Source organism: Bombus flavifrons, chromosome 12 (assembly GCF_040668555.2).
Source record: "Bombus flavifrons isolate JBK064 chromosome 12, iyBomFlav1_principal, whole genome shotgun sequence".
Classification (NCBI taxonomy): domain Eukaryota; kingdom Metazoa; phylum Arthropoda; class Insecta; order Hymenoptera; family Apidae; genus Bombus; species Bombus flavifrons.
Window position 1 is genome coordinate 341,559 of NC_138453.1, and position 21,548 is coordinate 363,106.

Below are 21,548 nucleotides of genomic sequence, written 5' to 3' on the forward strand. Positions count from 1 at the left end.
TACTATATAACGTAGTACGTTATAGCGTTTTACCATATAACGCTATTCTACATATCGTGATACGTTATAACGTTATACCATATCACGTATTACGTTACAACGTTATACCATACAACGTAATAATATATAACGTAATACGTTATAACTTTATACATTATATCGTTATAACATTCAACGTATTATGTTATAACGTAATACGTTCTACCGCTACACTATATAACGTAATACGTTATATCGTTATACCATGTAACGTAATACGTTATATCAGTTCTGTAAATATGAAACCGGAATTGGCCTATTAACGTTATACCATATAACGTAATACGTCATATCAGTTCTATAAATATGAAACCGGAATTGTCCTATTAATGTTATACCATATAACGTATTACGTTATAACGTTATACCATGCAACGTTATACTATATAACGTACTACGTTATAACGTTTTACCATATAACGCTATACTATATATCGTGATACGTTATAACGTTATACCATATAACGTATTACGTTACAACGTTATACCATACAACGTAATAATATATAACGTAATACGTTATAACTTTATACATTATATCGTTATACCATTGAACGTATTATGTTATAACGTAATACGTTCTACCGCTACACTATATAATGTAATACGTTATAACGTTATACCATATAATGTAATACGTTATAACGTTTTACCATATAACATTATACTATGTAACGTAATACGTTGTAACGTTATACCATATGACGTATTACGTTATAACGTTATACCATACAACGTTATACTATATAATTATATATTATACCATATGACGTATTACGTTATAACGTTATTCCATACAACGTTGTACTATATAATTATATATTATACCATATAATGTAATACGTTATAACGTTTTACCATATAACATTATACTATGTATCGTAATACGTTGTAACGTTGTACCATATAACGTAAGACGTTATAACGTTATACCATAAAACTTTATACTATATAACGTGATACGTTATAACGTTTTACCATATAACGTTATACTATATAAAGTAATAAGTTATAACGTTATACCATATAACGTAATACGTTAGAACGTTATACCATATAACGTTATACTATATATGGTAATACGTTATAACGTTATACCATATAACCTAATACGGTATATCAGTTCTGTAAATATGAAACCGGAATTGGCCTATTAACAGTATACCATATGACGTAATACGTCATATCAGTTCTGTAAATATGAAACCGGAATTGGGCAATTAACGTTATACCATATAACGTATTACGTTATAACGTTATACCATACAACGTTATACTATATAACATAGTACGTTTAACGTTTTACCATATAACGCTATACTACATATCGTAATACGTTATAACGTTATACCATTTAACGTATTACGTTACAACGTTATACCATACAACGTAATAATATATAACGTAATACGTTATAACTTTATACATTATATCGTTATACCATTGAACGTATTATGTTATAACGTAATACGTTCTACCGCTACACTATATAACGTAATACGTTATAACGTTATACCATATAATGTAATACGTTATAACGTTTTACCATATAACATTATACTATGTAACGTAATACGTTGTAACGTTATACCATATGACGTATTACGTTATAACGTTATACCATACAACGTTATACTATATAATTATATATTATACCATATGACGTATTACGTTATAACGTTATTCCATACAACGTTGTACTATATAATTATATATTATACCATATAATGTAATACGTTATAACGTTTTACCATATAACATTATACTATGTATCGTAATACGTTGTAACGTTGTACCATATAACGTAAGACTTTATAACGTTATACCATAAAACTTTATACTATATAACGTGATACGTTATAACGTTTTACCATATAACGTTATACTATATAAAGTAATAAGTTATAACGTTATACCATATAACGTAATACGTTAGAACGTTATACCATATAACGTTATACTATATATGGTAATACGTTATAACGTTATACCATATAACCTAATACGGTATATCAGTTCTGTAAATATGAAACCGGAATTGGCCTATTAACAGTATACCATATGACGTAATACGTCATATCAGTTCTGTAAATATGAAACCGGAATTGGGCAATTAACGTTATACCATATAACGTATTACGTTATAACGTTATACCATACAACGTTATACTATATAACATAGTACGTTTAACGTTTTACCATATAACGCTATACTACATATCGTAATACGTTATAACGTTATACCATTTAACGTATAACGTTACAACGTTATACCATACAACGTAATAATATATAACGTAATACGTTATGACATTATACATTATATCGTTCTACCATTGAACGTATTATGTTATAACGTATAACGTTCTACTGCTACACTATATAACGTAATACGTTATAACGTTATACCATATAATGTAATACGTTATAACGTTTTACCATATAACATTATACTATGTAACGTAATACGTTGTAACGTTGTACCATATAACGTAAGACGTTATAACGTTATACCATATAACGTATTACGTTACAACGTTATACCATACAACGTAATAATATATAACGTAATACGTTATGACATTATACATTATATCGTTATACCATTGAACGTATTATGTTATAACGTAATACGTTCTACCGCTACACTATATAACGTAATACGTTATAACGTTATATATGTAGCGTAATACGTTATATCAGTTCTGTAAATATGAAACCGGAATTGTCCTATTAATGTCATACCATATAACGTATTACGTTATAACGTTATACCATACAACGTTATTCTATATAACGTAGTACGTTATAACGTTTTACCATATAACGCTATACTACATATCGTAATACGTTATAAAGTTATACCATATAACGTATTACGTTACAACGTTATACCACACAACGTAATAATATATGACGTAATACGTTATGACATTATACATTATATCGTTATACCATTGAACGTATTATGTTATAACGTAATACGTTCTACCGCTACACTATATAACGTAATACGTTATAACGTTATATATGTAACGTAATACGTTATATCAGTTCTGTAAATATGAAACCGGAATTGGACTATTAACGTTATACCATATGACGTATTACGTTATAACGTTATACCATGCCACGTTATACTATATAACGTAATACGTTATAACCTTATACCATATAACACTATACTGTGTAACGTAATACGTTAAAACGTTTTACCATATAACGTTATACTACATAACGTAATACGTAATAACGTTATACCATATAACGTAATACGTCATATCAGTTCTGTAAATATGAAACAGGAATTGGGCAATTAACGTTATACCATAATGTATTACGTTATAACGTTATACCATACAACGTTATACTATATAACGTAGTACATCATAACGTTTTACTGTATAACTCTATACTATATATCGTAATACGTTATAACGTTATACCATATAATGTAATACGTTATAACGTTTTACCATATAACATTATACTATGTAACGTAATACGTTGTAACGTTATACCATATGACGTATTACGTTATAACGTTATACCATACAACGTTATGCTATATAATTATATATTATACCATATAGTGCATTACGTTATAACGTTATACCATATAACGTTATACTATATATCGTAATACGTTATAACATTATACCATATAACCTAATACGGTATATCAGTTCTGTATATATGAAACCGGAATTGTCCTATTAATGTTATACCATATAACGTATTACGTTATAACGTTATACCATACAACGTGATACTATATAACGTAGTACATTATAACGTTTTACCGTATAACTCTATACTACATATCGTAATACGTAATAACGTTATACCATATAACGTAATACGTCATATCAGTTCTCTAAATATGAAACCGGAATTGGGCAATTAACGTTATACCATACTGTATTACGTTATAACGTTATACCATACAACGTGATACTATATAACGTAGTACATTATAACGTTTTACCGTATAACTCTATACTATATATCGTAATACGTTATAACGTTATACCATATAACCTAATACGGTATATCAGTTCTGTAAATATGAAACCGGAATTGTCCTATTAATGTTATACCATATAACGTATTACGTTATAACGTTATACCATACAACGTTATTCTATATAACGTAGTACGTTATAACGTTTTACCATATAACGCTATACTACATATCGTAATACGTTATAAAGTTATACCATATAACGTATTACGTTACAACGTTATACCACACAACGTAATAATATATGACGTAATACGTTATGACATTATACATTATATCGTTATACCATTGAACGTATTATGTTATAACGTAATACGTTCTACCGCTACACTATATAACGTAATACGTTATAACGTTATATATGTAACGTAATACGTTATATCAGTTCTGTAAATATGAAACCGGAATTGGACTATTAACGTTATACCATATGACGTATTACGTTATAACGTTATACCATACAACGTAATAATATATAACGTAATACGTTATGACATTATACATTATATCGTTATACCATTGAACGTATTATGTTATAACGTAATACGTTCTACTGCTACACTATATAACGTAATACGTTATAACGTTATACCATATAATGTAATACGTTATAACGTTTTACCATATAACATTATACTATGTAACGTAATACGTTGTAACGTTGTACCATATAACGTAAGACGTTATAACGTTATACCATATAACGTAATACGTTATATCAGTTCTGTAAATATGAAACCGGAATTGGCCTATTAACGTTATACCATATAACGTATTACGTTACAACGTTATACCATACAACGTAATAATATATAACGTAATACGTTATGACATTATACATTATATCGTTATACCATTGAACGTATTATGTTATAACGTAATACGTTCTACTGCTACACTATATAACGTAATACGTTATAACGTTATACCATATAATGTAATACGTTATAACGTTTTACCATATAACATTATACTATGTAACGTAATACGTTGTAACGTTGTACCATATAACGTAAGACGTTATAACGTTATACCATATAACGTAATACGTCATATCAGTTCTGTAAATATGAAACCGGAATTGGGCACTTAACGTTATACCATACTGTATTACGTTATAACGTTATACCATACAACGTTATACTATATAACGTAGTACATTATAACGTTTTACCGTATAACTCTATACTATATATCGTAATACGTTATAACGTTGTACCATATAACCTAATACGGTATATCAGTTCTGTAAATATGAAACTGGAATTGTCCTATTAATGTTATACCATATAACGTCTTACGTTATATCGTTATACCATATAACGTTATACTATATATCGTAATACGTTATAACATTATACCATATAACCTAATACGGTATATCAGTTCTGTATATATGAAACCGGAATTGTCCTATTAATGTTATACCATATAACATATTATGTTATAACGTTATACCATGCAACGTTATACTATATAACGTACTACGTTATAACGTTTTACCATATAACGCTATACTATATATCGTGATACGTTATAACGTTATACCATATAACGTATTACGTTACAACGTTATACCAAACAACGTAATAATATATAACGTAATACGTTATAACTTTATACATTATATCGTTATACCATTGAACGTATTATGTTATAACGTAATACGTTCTACCGCTACACTATATAACGTAATACGTTATAACGTTATACCATATAATGTAATACGTTATAACGTTTTACCATATAACATTATACTATGTAACGTAATACGCTGTAACGTTATACCATATGACGTATTACGTTATAACGTTATACCATACAACGTTATGCTATATAATTATATATTATACCATATAATGCATTACGTTATAACGTTATACCATATAACGTTATACTATATATCGTAATACGTTATAACGTTTTACCATATAACGTTATACTATATAAAGTAATAAGTTATAACGTTATACCATATAACGTAATACGTTATATCAGTTCTGTAAATATGAAACCGGAATTGGCCTATTAACGTTATACCATATAACGTATTACGTTCTAACGTTATACCATACAACGTTATACTATATAACGTAGTACGTTATAGCGTTTTACCATATAACGCTATTCTACATATCGTGATACGTTATAACGTTATACCATATCACGTATTACGTTACAACGTTATACCATACAACGTAATAATATATAACGTAATACGTTATAACTTTATACATTATATCGTTATAACATTCAACGTATTATGTTATAACGTAATACGTTCTACCGCTACACTATATAACGTAATACGTTATATCGTTATACCATGTAACGTAATACGTTATATCAGTTCTGTAAATATGAAACCGGAATTGGCCTATTAACGTTATACCATATAACGTAATACGTCATATCAGTTCTGTAAATATGAAACCGGAATTGTCCTATTAATGTTATACCATATAACGTATTACGTTATAACGTTATACCATGCAACGTTATACTATATAACGTACTACGTTATAACGTTTTACCATATAACGCTATACTATATATCGTGATACGTTATAACGTTATACCATATAACGTATTACGTTACAACGTTATACCATACAACGTAATAATATATAACGTAATACGTTATAACTTTAACATTATATCGTTATACCATTGAACGTATTATGTTATAACGTAATACGTTCTACCGCTACACTATATAACGTAATACGTTATAACGTTATACCATATAATGTAATACGTTATAACGTTTTACCATATAACATTATACTATGTAACGTAATACGTTGTAACGTTATACCATATGACGTATTACGTTATAACGTTATACCATACAACGTTATACTATATAATTATATATTATACCATATGACGTATTACGTTATAACGTTATTCCATACAACGTTGTGCTATATAATTATATATTATACCATATAATGTAATACGTTATAACGTTTTACCATATAACATTATACTATGTATCGTAATACGTTGTAACGTTGTACCATATAACGTAAGACGTTATAACGTTATACCATAAAACTTTATACTATATAACGTGATACGTTATAACGTTTTACCATATAACCTAATACGGTATATCAGTTCTGTAAATATGAAACCGGAATTGGCCTATTAACAGTATACCATATGACGTAATACGTCATATCAGTTCTGTAAATATGAAACCGGAATTGGGCAATTAACGTTATACCATATAACGTATTACGTTATAACGTTATACCATACAACGTATTACGTTATAACGTTATACCATACAACGTTATACTATATAATTATATATTATACCATATAACGTATTACGTTATAACGTTATACCATACAACGTTATACTATATATCGTAATACGTTATGACATTATACATTATATCGTTATACCATTGAACGTATTATGTTATAACGTAATACGTTCTACTGCTACACTATATAACGTAATACGTTATAACGTTATACCATATAATGTAATACGTTATAACGTTTTACCATATAACATTATACTATGTAACGTAATACGTTGTAACGTTGTACCATATAACGTAAGACGTTATAACGTTATACCATATAACGTAATACGTTATATCAGTTCTGTAAATATGAAACCGGAATTGGCCTATTAACGTTATACCATATAACGTATTACGTTACAACCTTATACCATATAACGTTATACTATATATCGTAATACGTTATAACGTTATACCATATAACCTAATACGGTATATCAGTTATGTAAATATGAAACCGAAATTGTCCTATTAATGCTATACCATATAACGTATCACGTTATAACGTTATACCATACAACGTTATACTATATAACATAGTACGTTTAACGTTTTACCATATAACGCTATACTACATATCGTAATACGTTATAACGTTATACCATTTAACGTATTACGTTACAACGTTATACCATACAACGTAATAATATATAACGTAATACGTTATGACATTATACATTATATCGTTATACCATTGAACGTATTATGTTATAACGTAATACGTTCTACTGCTACACTATATAACGTAATACGTTATAACGTTATACCATATAATGTAATACGTTATAACGTTTTACCATATAACATTATACTATGTAACGTAATACGTTGTAACGTTGTACCATATAACGTAAGACGTTATAACGTTATACCATATAACGTAATAAGTTATATCAGTTCTGTAAATATGAAACCGGAATTGGCCCATTAACGTTATACCATATAACGTATTACGTTATAACTTTATACCATACAACGTTATACTATATAACGTAGTACGTTATATCGTTTTACCATATAACGTTATACTATATAACGTAATTCGTTATAACGTTATACCATGTAACGTAATACGTTATATCAGTTCTGTAAATATGAAACCGGAATTGGACTATTAACGTTATACCATATGACGTATTACGTTATAACGTTATACCATGCCACGTTATACTATATAACGTAATACGTTATGACGTTATATAATATAACACTATACTATGTAACGTAATACGTTAAAACGTTTTACCATATAACGTTATACTACATATCGTTTTACGTAATAACGTTATACCATATAACGTAATACGTCATATCAGTTCTCTAAATATGAAACCGGAATTGGGCAATTAACGTTATACCATACTGTATTACGTTATAACGTTATACCATACAACGTGATACTATATAACGTAGTACATTATAACGTTTTACCGTATAACTCTATACTACATATCGTAATACGTAATAACGTTATACCATATAACGTAATACGTCATATCAGTTCTCTAAATATGAAACCGGAATTGGGCAATTAACGTTATACCATACTGTATTACGTTATAACGTTATACCATACAACGTGATACTATATAACGTAGTACATTATAACGTTTTACCGTATAACTCTATACTATATATCGTAATACGTTATAACGTTATACCATATAACCTAATACGGTATATCAGTTCTGTAAATATGAAACCGGAATTGTCCTATTAATGTTATACCATATAACGTATTACGTTATAACGTTATACCATACAACGTTATTCTATATAACGTAGTACGTTATAACGTTTTACCATATAACGCTATACTACATATCGTAATACGTTATAAAGTTATACCATATAACGTATTACGTTACAACGTTATACCACACAACGTAATAATATATGACGTAATACGTTATGACATTATACATTATATCGTTATACCATTGAACGTATTATGTTATAACGTAATACGTTCTACTGCTACACTATATAACGTAATACGTTATAACGTTATACCATATAATGTAATACGTTATAACGTTTTACCATATAACATTATACTATGTAACGTAATACGTTGTAACGTTGTACCATATAACGTAAGACGTTATAACGTTATACCATATAACGTAATACGTTATATCAGTTCTGTAAATATGAAACCGGAATTGGCCTATTAACGTTATACCATATAACGTATTACGTTACAACGTTATACCATACAACGTAATAATATATAACGTAATACGTTATAACTTTATACATTATATCGTTATACCATTGAACGTATTATGTTATAACGTAATACGTTCTACCGCTACACTATATAACGTAATACGTTATAACGTTATACCATATAATGTAATACGTTATAACGTTTTACCATATAACATTATACTATGTAACGTAATACGCTGTAACGTTATACCATATGACGTATTACGTTATAACGTTATACCATACAACGTTATGCTATATAATTATATATTATACCATATAATGCATTACGTTATAACGTTATACCATATAACGTTATACTATATATCGTAATACGTTATAACGTTTTACCATATAACGTTATACTATATAAAGTAATAAGTTATAACGTTATACCATATAACGTAATACGTTATATCAGTTCTGTAAATATGAAACCGGAATTGGCCTATTAACGTTATACCATATAACGTATTACGTTCTAACGTTATACCATACAACGTTATACTATATAACGTAGTACGTTATAGCGTTTTACCATATAACGCTATTCTACATATCGTGATACGTTATAACGTTATACCATATCACGTATTACGTTACAACGTTATACCATACAACGTAATAATATATAACGTAATACGTTATAACTTTATACATTATATCGTTATAACATTCAACGTATTATGTTATAACGTAATACGTTCTACCGCTACACTATATAACGTAATACGTTATATCGTTATACCATGTAACGTAATACGTTATATCAGTTCTGTAAATATGAAACCGGAATTGGCCTATTAACGTTATACCATATAACGTAATACGTCATATCAGTTCTGTAAATATGAAACCGGAATTGTCCTATTAATGTTATACCATATAACGTATTACGTTATAACGTTATACCATGCAACGTTATACTATATAACGTACTACGTTATAACGTTTTACCATATAACGCTATACTATATATCGTGATACGTTATAACGTTATACCATATAACGTATTACGTTACAACGTTATACCATACAACGTAATAATATATAACGTAATACGTTATAACTTTATACATTATATCGTTATACCATTGAACGTATTATGTTATAACGTAATACGTTCTACCGCTACACTATATAACGTAATACGTTATAACGTTATACCATATAATGCAATACGTTATAACGTTTTACCATATAACATTATACTATGTAACGTAATACGTTGTAACGTTATACCATATGACGTATTACGTTATAACGTTATACCATACAACGTTATACTATATAATTATATATTATACCATATGACGTATTACGTTATAACGTTATTCCATACAACGTTGTACTATATAATTATATATTATACCATATAATGTAATACGTTATAACGTTTTACCATATAACATTATACTATGTATCGTAATACGTTGTAACGTTGTACCATATAACGTAAGACGTTATAACGTTATACCATAAAACTTTATACTATATAACGTGATACGTTATAACGTTTTACCATATAACGTTATACTATATAAAGTAATAAGTTATAACGTTATACCATATAACGTAATACGTTAGAACGTTATACCATATAACGTTATACTATATATGGTAATACGTTATAACGTTATACCATATAACCTAATACGGTATATCAGTTCTGTAAATATGAAACCGGAATTGGCCTATTAACAGTATACCATATGACGTAATACGTCATATAAGTTCTGTAAATATGAAACCGGAATTGGGCAATTAACGTTATACCATATAACGTATTACGTTATAACGTTATACCATACAACGTATTACGTTATAACGTTATACCATACAACGTTATACTATATAATTATATATTATACCATATAACGTATTACGTTATAACGTTATACCATACAACGTTATACTATATATCGTAATACGTTATGACATTATACATTATATCGTTATACCATTGAACGTATTATGTTATAACGTAATACGTTCTACTGCTACACTATATAACGTAATACGTTATAACGTTATACCATATAATGTAATACGTTATAACGTTTTACCATATAACATTATACTATGTAACGTAATACGTTGTAACGTTGTACCATATAACGTAAGACGTTATAACGTTATACCATATAACGTAATACGTTATATCAGTTCTGTAAATATGAAACCGGAATTGTCCTATTAACGTTATACCATAAAACGTATTACGTTACAACCTTATACCATATAACGTTATACTATATATCGTAATACGTTATAACGTTATACCATATAACCTAATACGGTATATCAGTTATGTAAATATGAAACCGAAATTGTCCTATTAATGCTATACCATATAACGTATCACGTTATAACGTTATACCATACAACGTTATACTATATAACATAGTACGTTTAACGTTTTACCATATAACGCTATACTACATATCGTAATACGTTATAACGTTATACCATTTAACGTATTACGTTACAACGTTATACCATACAACGTAATAATATATAACGTAATACGTTATGACATTATACATTATATCGTTATACCATTGAACGTATTATGTTATAACGTAATACGTTCTACTGCTACACTATATAACGTAATACGTTATAACGTTATACCATATAATGTAATACGTTATAACGTTTTACCATATAACATTATACTATGTAACGTAATACGTTGTAACGTTGTACCATATAACGTAAGACGTTATAACGTTATACCATATAACGTAATACGTTATATCAGTTCTGTAAATATGAAACCGGAATTGGACTATTAACGTTATACCATATGACGTATTACGTTATAACGTTATACCATGCCACGTTATACTATATAACGTAATACGTTATGACGTTATATAATATAACACTATACTATGTAACGTAATACGTTAAAACGTTTTACCATATAACGTTATACTACATATCGTTTTACGTAATAACGTTATACCATATAACGTAATACGTCATATCAGTTCTCTAAATATGAAACCGGAATTGGGCAATTAACGTTATACCATACTGTATTACGTTATAACGTTATACCATACAACGTGATACTATATAACGTAGTACATTATAACGTTTTACCGTATAACTCTATACTATATATCGTAATACGTTATAACATTATACCATATAACCTAATACGGTATATCAGTTCTGTATATATGAAACCGGAATTGTCCTATTAATGTTATACCATATAACGTATTACGTTATAACGTTATACCATGCAACGTTATACTATATAACGTACTACGTTATAACGTTTTACCATATAACGCTATACTATATATCGTGATACGTTATAACGTTATACCATATAACGTATTACGTTACAACGTTATACCATACAACGTAACAATATATAACGTAATACGTTATAACTTTATACATTATATCGTTATACCATTGAACGTATTATGTTATAACGTAATACGTTCTACCGCTACACTATATAACGTAATACGTTATAACGTTATACCATATAATGTAATACGTTATAACGTTTTACCATATAACATTATACTATGTAACGTAATACGTTGTAACGTTATACCATATGACGTATTACGTTATAACGTTATACCGTACAACGTTATGCTATATAATTATATATTATACCATATAGTGCATTACGTTATAACGTTATACCATATAACGTTATACTATATATCGTAATACGTTATAACATTATACCATATAACCTAATACGGTATATCAGTTCTGTATATATGAAACCGGAATTGTCCTATTAATGTTATACCATATAACGTATTACGTTATAACGTTATACCATACAACGTGATACTATATAACGTAGTACATTATAACGTTTTACCGTATAACTCTATACTACATATCGTAATACGTAATAACGTTATACCATATAACGTAATACGTCATATCAGTTCTCTAAATATGAAACCGGAATTGGGCAATTAACGTTATACCATACTGTATTACGTTATAACGTTATACCATACAACGTGATACTATATAACGTAGTACATTATAACGTTTTACCGTATAACTCTATACTATATATCGTAATACGTTATAACGTTATACCATATAACCTAATACGGTATATCAGTTCTGTAAATATGAAACCGGAATTGTCCTATTAATGTTATACCATATAACGTATTACGTTATAACGTTATACCATACAACGTTATTCTATATAACGTAGTACGTTATAACGTTTTACCATATAACGCTATACTACATATCGTAATACGTTATAAAGTTATACCATATAACGTATTACGTTACAACGTTATACCACACAACGTAATAATATATGACGTAATACGTTATGACATTATACATTATATCGTTATACCATTGAACGTATTATGTTATAACGTAATACGTTCTACCGCTACACTACATAACGTAATACGTTATAACGTTATATATGTAACGTAATACGTTATATCAGTTCTGTAAATATGAAACCGGAATTGGCCTATTAACGTTATACCATATAACGTATTACGTTACAACGTTATACCATACAACGTAATAATATATAACGTAATACGTTATGACATTATACATTATATCGTTATACCATTGAACGTATTATGTTATAACGTAATACGTTCTACTGCTACACTATATAACGTAATACGTTATAACGTTATACCATATAATGTAATACGTTATAACGTTTTACCATATAACATTATACTATGTAACGTAATACGTTGTAACGTTGTACCATATAACGTAAGACGTTATAACGTTATACCATATAACGTAATACGTCATATCAGTTCTGTAAATATGAAACCGGAATTGGGCACTTAACGTTATACCATACTGTATTACGTTATAACGTTATACCATACAACGTTATACTATATAACGTAGTACATTATAACGTTTTACCGTATAACTCTATACTATATATCGTAATACGTTATAACGTTATACCATATAACCTAATACGGTATATCAGTTCTGTAAATATGAAACTGGAATTGTCCTATTAATGTTATACCATATAACGTATTACGTTATATCGTTATACCATATAACGTTATACTATATATCGTAATACGTTATAACATTATACCATATAACCTAATACGGTATATCAGTTCTGTATATATGAAACCGGAATTGTCCTATTAATGTTATACCATATAACATATTACGTTATAACGTTATACCATGCAACGTTATACTATATAACGTACTACGTTATAACGTTTTACCATATAACGCTATACTATATATCGTGATACGTTATAACGTTATACCATATAACGTATTACGTTACAACGTTATACCAAACAACGTAATAATATATAACGTAATACGTTATAACTTTATACATTATATCGTTATACCATTGAACGTATTATGTTATAACGTAATACGTTCTACCGCTACACTATATAACGTAATACGTTATAACGTTATACCATATAATGTAATACGTTATAACGTTTTACCATATAACATTATACTATGTAACGTAATACGCTGTAACGTTATACCATATGACGTATTACGTTATAACGTTATACCATACAACGTTATGCTATATAATTATATATTATACCATATAATGCATTACGTTATAACGTTATACCATATAACGTTATACTATATATCGTAATACGTTATAACGTTTTACCATATAACGTTATACTATATAAAGTAATAAGTTATAACGTTATACCATATAACGTAATACGTTATATCAGTTCTGTAAATATGAAACCGGAATTGGCCTATTAACGTTATACCATATAACGTATTACGTTCTAACGTTATACCATACAACGTTATACTATATAACGTAGTACGTTATAGCGTTTTACCATATAACGCTATTCTACATATCGTGATACGTTATAACGTTATACCATATCACGTATTACGTTACAACGTTATACCATACAACGTAATAATATATAACGTAATACGTTATAACTTTATACATTATATCGTTATAACATTCAACGTATTATGTTATAACGTAATACGTTCTACCGCTACACTATATAACGTAATACGTTATATCGTTATACCATGTAACGTAATACGTTATATCAGTTCTGTAAATATGAAACCGGAATTGGCCTATTAACGTTATACCATATAACGTAATACGTCATATCAGTTCTGTTAATATGAAACCGGAATTGTCCTATTAATGTTATACCATATAACGTATTACGTTATAACGTTATACCATACAACGTATTACGTTATAACGTTATACCATACAACGTTATACTATATAATTATATATTATACCATATAACGTATTACGTTATAACGTTATACCATACAACGTTATACTATATATCGTAATACGTTATAACATTATACCATATAACCTAATACGGTATATCAGTTCTGTATATATGAAACCGGAATTGTCCTATTAATGTTATACCATATAACGTATTACGTTATAACGTTATACCATGCAACGTTATACTATATAACGTACTACGTTATAACGTTTTACCATATAACGCTATACTATATATCGTGATACGTTATAACGTTATACCATATAACGTATTACGTTACAACGTTATACCATACAACGTAATAATATATAACGTAATACGTTATAACTTTATACATTATATCGTTATACCATTGAACGTATTATGTTATAACGTAATACGTTCTACCGCTACACTATATGACGTAATACGTTATAACGTTATACCATATAATGTAATACGTTATAACGTTTTACCATATAACATTATACTATGTAACGTAATACGTTGGAACGTTATACCATATGACGTATTACGTTATAACGTTATACCATACAACGTTATACTATATAATTATATATTATACCATATAACGTATTACGTTATAACGTTATTCCATACAACGTTGTACTATATAATTATATATTATACCATATAATGTAATACGTTATAACGTTTTACCATATAACATTATACTATGTATCGTAATACGTTGTAACGTTGTACCATATAACGTAAGACGTTATAACGTTATACCATAAAACTTTATACTATATAACGTGACACGTTATAACGTTTTACCATATAACGTTATACTATATAAAGTAATAAGTTATAACGTTATACCATATAACGTAATACGTTAGAACGTTATACCATATAACGTTATACTATATATGGTAATACGTTATAACGTTATACCATATAACCTAATACGGTATATCAGTTCTGTAAATATGAAACCGGAATTGGCCTATTAACAGTATACCATATGACGTAATACGTCATATCAGTTCTGTAAATATGAAACCGGAATTGGGCAATTAACGTTATACCATATAACGTATTACGTTATAACGTTATACCATACAACGTATTACGTTATAACGTTATACCATACAACGTTATACTATATAATTATATATTATACCATATAACGTATTACGTTATAACGTTATACCATACAACGTTATACTATATATCGTAATACGTTATGACATTATACATTATATCGTTATACCATTGAACGTATTATGTTATAACGTAATACGTTCTACTGCTACACTATATAACGTAATACGTTATAACGTTATACCATATAATGTAATACGTTATAACGTTTTACCATATAACATTATACTATGTAACGTAATACGTTGTAACGTTGTACCATATAACGTAAGACGTTATAACGTTATACCATATAACGTAATACGTTATATCAGTTCTGTAAATATGAAACCGGAATTGGCCTATTAACGTTATACCATATAACGTATTACGTTACAACCTTATACCATATAACGTTATACTATATATCGTAATACGTTATAACGTTATACCATATAACCTAATACGGTATATCAGTTATGTAAATATGAAACCGAAATTGTCCTATTAATGCTATACCATATAACGTATCACGTTATAACGTTATACCATACAACGTTATACTATATAACATAGTACGTTTAACGTTTTACCATATAACGCTATACTACATATCGTAATACGTTATAACGTTATACCATTTAACGTATTACGTTACAACGTTATACCATACAACGTAATAATATATAACGTAATACGTTATGACATTATACATTATATCGTTATACCATTGAACGTATTATGTTATAACGTAATACGTTCTACTGCTACACTATATAACGTAATACGTTATAACGTTATACCATATAATGTAATACGTTATAACGTTTTACCATATAACATTATACTATGTAACGTAATACGTTGTAACGTTGTACCATATAACGTAAGACGTTATAACGTTATACCATATAACGTAATACGTTATATCAGTTCTGTAAATATGAAACCGGAATTGGCCCATTAACGTTATACCATATAACGTATTACGTTATAACTTTATACCATACAACGTTATACTATATAACGTAGTACGTTATATCGTTTTACCATATAACGTTATACTATATAACGTAATTCGTTATAACGTTATACCATGTAAAGTAATACGTTATATCAGTTCTGTAAATATGAAACCGGAATTGGACTATTAACGTTATACCATATGACGTATTACGTTATAACGTTATACCATGCCACGTTATACTATATAACGTAATACGTTATGACGTTATATAATATAACACTATACTATGTAACGTAATACGTTAAAACGTTTTACCATATAACGTTATACTACATATCGTTTTACGTAATAACGTTATACCATATAACGTAATACGTCATATCAGTTCTCTAAATATGAAACCGGAATTGGGCAATTAACGTTATACCATACTGCATTACGTTATAACGTTATACCATACAACGTGATACTATATAACGTAGTACATTATAACGTTTTACCGTATAACTCTATACTATATATCGTAATACGTTATAACGTTATACCATATAACCTAATACGGTATATCAGTTCTGTAAATATGAAACTGGAATTGTCCTATTAATGTTATACCATATAACGTATTACGTTATATCGTTATACCATATAACGTTATACTATATATCGTAATACTTTATAACATTATACCATATAACCTAATACGGTATATCAGTTCTGTATATATGAAACCGGAATTGTCCTATTAATGTTATACCATATAACGTATTACGTTATAACGTTATACCATGCAACGTTATACTATATAACGTACTACGTTATAACGTTTTACCATATAACGCTATACTATATATCGTAATACGTTATAACATTATACCATATAACCTAATACGGTATATCAGTTCTGTATATATGAAACCGGAATTGTCCTATTAATGTTATACCATATAACGTATTACGTTATAACGTTATACCATGCAACGTTATACCATATAATGTAATACGTTATAACGTTTTACCATATAACATTATACTATGTAACGTAATACGTTGTAACGTTATACCATATGACGTATTACGTTATAACGTTATACCGTACAACGTTATGCTATATAATTATATATTATACCATATAGTGCATTACGTTATAACGTTATACCATATAACGTTATACTATATATCGTAATACGTTATAACATTATACCATATAACCTAATACGGTATATCAGTTCTGTATATATGAAACCGGAATTGTCCTATTAATGTTATACCATATAACGTATTACGTTATAACGTTATACCATACAACGTGATACTATATAACGTAGTACATTATAACGTTTTACCGTATAACTCTATACTACATATCGTAATACGTAATAACGTTATACCATATAACGTAATACGTCATATCAGTTCTCTAAATATGAAACCGGAATTGGGCAATTAACGTTATACCATACTGTATTACGTTATAACGTTATACCATACAACGTGATACTATATAACGTAGTACATTATAACGTTTTACCGTATAACTCTATACTATATATCGTAATACGTTATAACGTTATACCATATAACCTAATACGGTATATCAGTTCTGTAAATATGAAACCGGAATTGTCCTATTAATGTTATACCATATAACGTATTACGTTATAACGTTATACCATACAACGTTATTCTATATAACGTAGTACGTTATAACGTTTTACCATATAACGCTATACTACATATCGTAATACGTTATAAAGTTATACCATATAACGTATTACGTTACAACGTTATACCACACAACGTAATAATATATGACGTAATACGTTATGACATTATACATTATATCGTTATACCATTGAACGTATTATGTTATAACGTAATACGTTCTACCGCTACACTATATAACGTAATACGTTATAACGTTATATATGTAACGTAATACGTTATATCAGTTCTGTAAATATGAAACCGGAATTGGACTATTAACGTTATACCATATGACGTATTACGTTATAACGTTATACCATGCCACGTTATACTATATAACGTAATACGTTATAACCTTATACCATATAACACTATACTGTGTAACGTAATACGTTAAAACGTTTCACCATATAACGTTATACTACATAACGTAATACGTAATAACGTTATACCATATAACGTAATACGTCATATCAGTTCTGTAAATATGAAACAGGAATTGGGCAATTAACATTATACCATAATGTATTACGTTATAACGTTATACCATACAACGTTATACTATATAACGTAGTACATTATAACGTTTTACTGTATAACTCTATACTATATAACGTAATACGTTATAACGTTATACCATATAATGTAATACGTTATAACGTTTTACCATATAACACTATACTATGTAACGTAATACGTTGTAACGTTATACCATATGACGTATTACGTTATAACGTTATACCATACAACGTTATGCTATATAATTATATATTATACCATATAGTGCATTACGTTATAACGTTATACCATATAACGTTATACTATATATCGTAATACGTTATAACATTATACCATATAACCTAATACGGTATATCAGTTCTGTATATATGAAACCGGAATTGTCCTATTAATGTTATACCATATAACGTATTACGTTATAACGTTATACCATACAACGTGATACTATATAACGTAGTACATTATAACGTTTTACCGTATAACTCTATACTACATATCGTAATACGTAATAACGTTATACCATATAACGTAATACGTCATATCAGTTCTCTAAATATGAAACCGGAATTGGGCAATTAACGTTATACCATAATGTATTACGTTATAACGTTATACCATACAACGTTATACTATATAACGTAGTACATTATAACGTTTTACTGTATAACTCTATACTATATATCGTAATACGTTATAACGTTATACCATATAACCTAATACGGTACATCAGTTCTGTAAATATGAAACCGGAATTGTCCTATTAATGTTGTACCATATAATGTATTACGTTATAACGTTATACCATACAACGTTATACTATATAACGTACTACTTTATAACGTTTTACCATATAACGCTATACTGCATATCGTGATACGTTATAACGTTATACCATATCACGTATTACGTTACAACGTTATACCATACAACGTAATAATATATAACGTAATACGTTATAACTTTATACATTATATCGTTATAAAATTGAACGTATTATGTTATAACGTAATACGTTCTACCGCTACACTATATAACGTAATACGTTATAACGTTATACCATGTAACGCAATACGTTATATCAGTTCTGTAAATATGAAACCGGAATTGGCCTATTAACATTATAGCATATGACGTAGTACGTTATAACGTTATACCATACAACGTTATACTATATAACGTTGTACGTTATAGCGTTTTACCACATAACGTTATACTATATAACGTAATACGTTATATCGTTATACCATGTAACGTAATACGTTATATCAGTTCTGTAAATATGAAACCGGAATTGGCCTATTAACGTTATACCATATAACGTAATACGTCATATCAGTTCTGTAAATATGAAACCGGAATTGGGC